This window comes from Rhinoraja longicauda, unplaced genomic scaffold, assembly GCF_053455715.1.
Source record: "Rhinoraja longicauda isolate Sanriku21f unplaced genomic scaffold, sRhiLon1.1 Scf000399, whole genome shotgun sequence".
Lineage (NCBI taxonomy): Eukaryota > Metazoa > Chordata > Chondrichthyes > Rajiformes > Arhynchobatidae > Rhinoraja > Rhinoraja longicauda.
Window position 1 is genome coordinate 10,001 of NW_027601616.1, and position 7,500 is coordinate 17,500.

Consider the following 7,500-nt stretch of genomic DNA (forward strand, 5'->3'; position numbering starts at 1 on the left):
AGCTTTAAAGCGCTGCAGCTCGAGCGCACAAGGTGCGCGGGGAATTGTTAGCGGCGCCGTGGTTGTGGTGGCGGTGACCATGGCTGCCTGCTCCTTTGGTTCACGATGTCCCCGCCGAAGGCGGCGAACTTTAAAGTACTGCAGCTCGAGCGCACAAGGTGCGCGGGGAATTGTTAGCGGCGCCGTGGTTGTGCTGGCGGTGACCATGGCTGCCTGCTCCTTTGGTTCACGATGTCCCCGCCGAAGGCGGCGTACTTTAAAGTACTGCAGCTCGAGCGCACAAGGTGCGCGGGGAATTGTTAGCGGCGCCGTGCTTGTGCTGGCGGTGACCATGGCTGCCTGCTCCTTTGGTTCACGATGTCCCCGCCGAAGGCGGCGTACTTTAAAGTACTGCAGCTCGAGCGCACAAGGTGCGCGGGGAATTGTTAGCGGCGCCGTGGTTGTGCTGGCGGTGACCATGGCTGCCTGCTCCTTTGGTTCACGATGTCCCCGCCGAAGGCGGCGTACTTTAAAGTACTGCAGCTCGAGCGCACAAGGTGCGCGGGGAATTGTTAGCGGCGCCGTGCTTGTGCTGGCGGTGACCATGGCTGCCTGCTCCTTTGGTTCACGATGTCCCCGCCGAAGGCGGCGTACTTTAAAGTACTGCAGCTCGAGCGCACAAGGTGCGCGTGGAATTGTTAGCGGCGCCGTGGTTGTGCTGGCGGTGACCATGGCTGCCTGCTCCTTTGGTTCACGATGTCCCCGCCGAAGGCGGCGTACTTTAAAGTACTGCAGCTCGAGCGCACAAGGTGCGCGGGGAATTGTTAGCGGCGCCGTCGTTGTGCTGGCGGTGACCATGGCTGCCTGCTCCTTTGGTTCACGATGTCCCCGCCGAAGGCGGCGTACTTTAAAGTGCTGCAGCTCGAGCGCACAAGGTGCGCGGGGAATTGTTAGCGGCGCCGTGGTTGTGCTGGCGGTGACCATGGCTGCCTGCTCCTTTGGTTCACGATGTCCCCGCCGAAGGCGGCGTACTTTAAAGTACTGCAGCTCGAGCGCACAAGGTGCGCGGGGAATTGTTAGCGGCGCCGTGGTTGTGCTGGCGGTGACCATGGCTGCCTGCTCCTTTGGTTCACGATGTCCCCGCCGAAGGCGGCGTACTTTAAAGTACTGCAGCTCGAGCGCACAAGGTGCGCGGGGAATTGTTAGCGGCGCCGTGCTTGTGCTGGCGGTGACCATGGCTGCCTGCTCCTTTGGTTCACGATGTCCCCGCCGAAGGCGGCGTACTTTAAAGTACTGCAGCTCGAGCGCACAAGGTGCGCGTGGAATTGTTAGCGGCGCCGTGGTTGTGCTGGCGGTGACCATGGCTGCCTGCTCCTTTGGTTCACGATGTCCCCGCCGAAGGCGGCGTACTTTAAAGTACTGCAGCTCGAGCGCACAAGGTGCGCGGGGAATTGTTAGCGGCGCCGTCGTTGTGCTGGCGGTGACCATGGCTGCCTGCTCCTTTGGTTCACGATGTCCCCGCCGAAGGCGGCGTACTTTAAAGTGCTGCAGCTCGAGCGCACCATGTGCGTGGGGAATTGTTAGCGGGGGCGTCGTTGTGCTGGGGGCTGACTGTCCCTAGTGGGTATAGGATAATGTTAATGTACGGGGATCGCTGGGCGGCACGGACTTGGAGGGCCGAAAAGGCCTGTTTCCGGCTGTATGTGTATGATATGATATGATATGATGCCTGCCTGCTCATTTGGTTCATGATGTCCACGCGGCAGGCGGAATATTTTAAAAGCACTGTTCTGTACGAAGTGCACAATGTCCGTTGGGGAAATGCAGCTGGGGGTCGGTCGACCGGCTGACGACGCCTGCCTGCCGATTTGGTTCACGATGTCCCCGCCGAAGGCGGCATACTTGAAAGTACCGCCGTTCGCGGCGCGCAATTTGCGGGGGGAGGAATTGTTAGTGCACGTCTGTGTGCTAGGTGACGATGCTTGCCGACTTGGTTCATGCCGTCCACGCCGAAGACGGCGCCGTTTAAAGTACTGCCGCTCGAGGTGCACAATTTGCGGGGGAATTGTTAATGGGCGTCGGCGTGCTGGGTGACGATGTGGAGATGTGGAACGCCGAGCCAGATCTATCTTATTTGTTTGCTTGGCCCACTGGACTTTGCATGGGCTTTGCAACACTGTGTGCTAGGTTAAATCACGGCCAATAGAGTGAGTGTTTTTAATGATCCTGATCTGATAAGGGGACTAGAGGTAAAAGAGCCGTTAGGAGGCAGTGATCACAACACGATAAGTTTTACTCTGCAAATGGAAAGGTAGAAGGGAAAATCGGAAGTGTCTGTATTACAGTATAGCAAAGGGGATTACAGAGGCATGAGGCGGGAGCTGGCCAAAATTGACTGGAAGGAGGCCCTAGCAGGGAAGACGGTAGAACAGCAATGGCAGGTATTCCAGGGAATAATGCAGAGGTTGCAGGATCAATTTATTCCAAAGAGGTGGAAAGACTCTAAGGGGAGTAAGAGACACCTGTGGCTGACAAGGGAAGTCAGGGACAGCATAAAAATTAAGGAGAGGAGGTATAACATAGCAAAGAAGAGTGGGAAGACAGAGGATTGGGACTCTTTTAAAGAGCAACAAAAGTTAACTAAAGAGGCAATGCGGGGAGAAAAGATGAGGTGCGAGGGTAAACTAGCCAATAATATAAAGGAGGATAGCAAAAGTTTTTTTAGGTACGTGAAGAGGGAAAAAATAGTCAAGGCAAATGTGGGTCCCTTGAAGACAGAAACGGGGGAATTTATTATGGGGAACAAAGAAATGGCAGACGAGTTAAACCGTTACTTTGGGTCTGTCTTCACTGAGGAAGATACACACAATCTCCCAAATGTTCTAGGGGCCGGAGAACCTAGGGTGATGGAGGAACTGAAGGAAATCCACATTAGGCAGGAAATGGTTTTGGGTAGACTGATGGGACTGAAGGCTGATAAATCCCCAGGGCCTGATGGTCTGCATCCCAGGGTACCTAAGGAGGTGGCTCTAGAAATAGTGGAAGCATTGGAGATCATTTTTCAATGTTCTATATAGATTCAGGATCAGTTCCTGTGGATTGGAGGATAGCAAATGTTATCCCACTTTTTAAGAAGGGAGGGAGAGAGAAAACGGGTAATTATAGACCAGTTAGTCTGACATCAGTGGTGGGGAAGATGCTGGAGTCAATTAGAAAAGACGAAATTGCTGAGCATTTGGATAGCAGTAACAGGATCATTGCGAGTCAGCATGGATTTACGAAGGGGAAATCATGCTTGACAAATCTACTGGAATGTTTTGAGGATGTAACTAGGAAAATTGACAGGGGAGAGTCAGTGGACGTGGTGTACCTCGACTTTCAGAAAGCCTTCGACAAGCTCCCACATAGGAGATTAGTGGGCAAAATTAGGGCACGTGGTATTGGGGGTAGGGTACTGACATGGATAGAAAATTGGTTGACAGACGGAAAGCAAAGAGTGGGTATAAATGGGTCCCTCTCGGAATGGCAGGCAGTGACCAGTGGGGTACCGCAAGGTTCGGTGCTGGGACCCCAGCTATTTACGATATGCATTAATGACTTAGACGGAGGGATTAAAAGTACCATTAGCAAATTTGCAGATGATACTAAGCTGGAGGGTAGTGTGAATTGTGAGGAAGATGCAATAAGGCTGCAGGATGACTTGGACAGGTTGTGTGAGTGGGCGGATACATGGCAGATGCAGTTTAATGTAGATAAGTGCGAGGTTATTCACTTTGGAAGTAAGAGTAGAAAGGCAGATTATTGTCTGAATGGTGTCAAGTTAGGAGGAGGGGGAGTTCAACGAGATCTGGATGTCCTAGTGCATCAGTCAATGAAAGGAAGCATGCAGGTACAGCAGGCAGTGAAGAAAGCCAATGGAATGTTGGCCTTCGTAACCAGAGGAGTTGAGTATAGGAGCAAAGAGGTCCTTCTACAGTTGTAGCGGGCCCTGGTGAGACCGCACCTGGAGTACTGTGTGCAGTTTTGGTCTCCAAATTTGAGGAAGGATATTCTTGCTATGGAGGGCGTGCAGCGTAGGTTCACTAGGTTAATTCCCGGAATGGCGGGACGGTCGTATGTTGAAAGGCTGGAGCGATTGGGCTTGTATACACTGGTATTTAGAAGAATGAGGGGGGATCTTATTGAAACATATACGATAATTAGGGGATTGGACACATTAGAGGCAGGAAACATGTTCCCAATGTTGGGGGAGTTCAGAACAAGGGGCCACCGTTTAAGAATAAGGGGTAGGCCATTTAGAACGGAGATGAGGAAGAACCTTTTCAGTCAGAGAGTGGTGAAGGTGTGGAATTCTCTGCCTCAGAAGGCAGTGGAGGCCAGTTCGTTGGATGCTTTCAAGAGAGAGCTGGATAGAGCTCTTAAGGATAACGGAGTGAGGGGGTATGGGGAGAAGGCAGGAACGGGGTACTGATTGAGAGTGATCAGCCATGATCGCATTGAATGGCGGTGCTGGCTCGAAGGGCTGAATGGCCGACTCCTGCACCTATTGTCTATTGTCTATTGTCTATAATCAACCACTTTATTTTGCCCGTCTTTGTGACTCCTCTTTGACACGTCGATCACCGCTGAGGCTGTTTTACCTGTTTCGCCTATGTACCGTAAGGTACACTCCTTACATTGAACTGCATACACCCCATTATTTCGCTCACGGGTTATCCTCTGTGCTATCCAGTCTCTCCTGTCACCCTGTTCTATGTTTTTGTCTATTACCCAGTGGGAGCAGGCCCCATATTGACATTAATTTGTAACCCTACTGCTCCCCTCGTCTGCTGGTTTTATCACCATCTCATGTTTATCCCTCAGCTCTGCCGTGGTCTCCCTCTCTTTTTTTCTGGTGAGGTTCGGCCTATCCTTTGTCATGGGCATATCCCAGGCTGTTTTAGTAACGTTCTTTTAAAACGTGTCGTGTTTGTTTGGCTTTACCCACGTTCCAGCATTAGAGGCCAATTTTTGCAATGTTTCCTGGGTGGGATTTGCCGGTTTTACAAATGGTGTCACTATCTCACCCTGCTTCCTGATACCCTTATGGGGTCGGCTCTGTTCTTGCAGAACCCTCGGGTGGTGCAGAGTCTGGGCCTTGTTATCAATATCTTGCCCTGCTTCCCGATACCCTTGCGGGTTCGGCTCTGTTCTTGCAGATCCCTCAGGTGGTGCAGAGTCTGGGCGGCATCGTCACCCAGCACACCGACGCCCACTGAAAATTACCCACGCACAGTGCGCGCCTGGAGCGGCAGTAGTTCAAACTACCCCTACCCCTACCCCTACCCCTACCGCTACCCCTACCCCTACCCCTAACCCTAACCCTAACCCTAACCCTAACCCTAACCCTAACCCTAACCCTAACCCTAACCCTAACCCTAACCCTAACCCTAACCCTAACCCTAACCCTAACCCTAACCCTAACCCTGACCCTGACCCTAATGCAGGCAGAGTTATTTATAAAGTGGCCCAGACTCTGCACCACCTGAGGGTTTTGTAACAGAACCAACCCCATAAGGGTTTCAGGAAGCAGGGCAAGATATTGATAACAAGGCGCAGACTCTGCACCACCTCAGGGTTCTGCAAGAACAGAGCCGACCCCATAAGGGCATCAGGAATCAGGGCAAGATATTGATAAAATGGCCCAGACTCTGCACCACCTGAGGGTTCTGCAAGAACAGAGCCGACCCCATAAGGGCATCAGGAAGCAGGGCAAGATATTGGTAACAAGGCCCACGGGGAAGGCGGCATACTTTGGGGTTATTTTGTAGTGAGTTTTGAAGGCATGTGCTAGTGTTACGCATACCGAGGGCGCGCAAAGTTCGGCGCGCCCGGGCCAAAACGCCTCTGCTGGCCGCGGCCGAGTCGGCCGACGGATTGCCACGGACTTGCTTGACGACCTGTCACTCTCCGTGCATCGGTTGCACGCCCGGTTCGTCCTTTCCATTTGTTTCATGATGTACACGCGGCAGGCGGAATATTTTAAAAGCACTGTTCTGTTCGAAGTGCACAATGGCCGTTGGGGCAATGCAACTGGGGGTCGGTCGACCGGCTGACGACGCCTGCCTGCCGATTTGGTTCACGATGTCCCCGCCGAAGGCGGCATACTTGAAAGTACTGCCGTTCGCGGCGCGCAATTTGCAGGGGGGAGGAATTGTTAGTGGACGTCTGTGTGCTGGGTGACGATGCTTGCCGACTTGGTTCATGCCGTCCACGCCGAAGACGGCGCCGTTTAAAGTACTGCCGCTCGAGGTGCACAATTTGCGGGGGAATTGTTATTGGGCGTCGGCGTGCTGGGTGACGATGTGGAGATGAGGAACGCCGAGCCAGATCTATCTTATTTGTTTGCTTGGGCCACTGGACTTTGCATGGGCTTGGCATCATTGTGTGCTACGTTAAATCACGGCCAATTGAGTGAGTATTTTTTATTCAACCACTCTATTTTGCCCGTCTTTGTGACTCCTCTATGACACGCCGATCACCGCTGACGTGTTAATCTGCGTGTTAGGTATCTCGGGGGTCAGTTGGACGGACAGATGTGTAAGGGTTTTGTTCGGAAGGATCGTTGAGTGTAAACGGTGAACGGGGGTTAAAGGCCCTGAGGTTTCAATCCTCTAAAGAATGTAAAAGGTCTGACGCGTTAGCTAGCAGCTAATGAGGTGAACCTAGCAGCTAATGAGGCTCTCTCTCTCTCACGGCCCCGGGACTCCCTCCCTCCCTCCTCCCTCTTGGAACCCTCCCTGCGTGGGGGGGGGGGGGGGGGGGGGGGGGGGGCACGAAGAAAAAGAGGGTATAAGAAGAATCCAGTGGAAGGAGTAGGGACTGGGGGCGAGGTCAGACAGCCTATCCGGCTAATAAAGCATCATGAGGTTAGGTATAAACTCTGATGACTGCATAAACTCGCCCCTAATGGGGGGGGGGCACTCTCTCCCCCACCCCTCTCTCCCCAGTGCCACTCCCTCCGACCCCCCCCCCACTCTCTTCGTGTCGCTGGGCCCGCCCGGCACGGCCCCGAGGATCACTCCCCGCGCGGCAACGGGACACCGGGTCGCCGGGCCCGCAGGGTCGTCAGTCGGGCGGGGGGGGGGAGGGTGGCCATGCCAGCAGCAGGAGAGGTTTCCAACGAACCCGCGACCGCAGCAGGACCGCCCGCGGCAGACATTTGGACCCAGCGGGTCCGTTCGGGATGGTTGCCGGGCCCGCAGCAGAGGTTTCCTTCCACCCAACGGGGGGGGGGGGGGGGGGGGCGGGGCTGCCCATCTTCCCGCTCGAAGCAACGGCCTCACCCTAACGGCCTCACCCTAACAACCCTCACCCTGACCCTAAACCGCTCGGTTCATGACTTCTCTCCGTTTGGTTCATGAATTCGCCATTTAGTTCACGACTTCTCCTGTTGGTTCCTGACTTCTACCTCGTGGTTCGTGATTCCGGCGGGTAGGTGGGGTGCCCGGATACTCTCGGCGAAAGGTGTTCAAGTGGCAA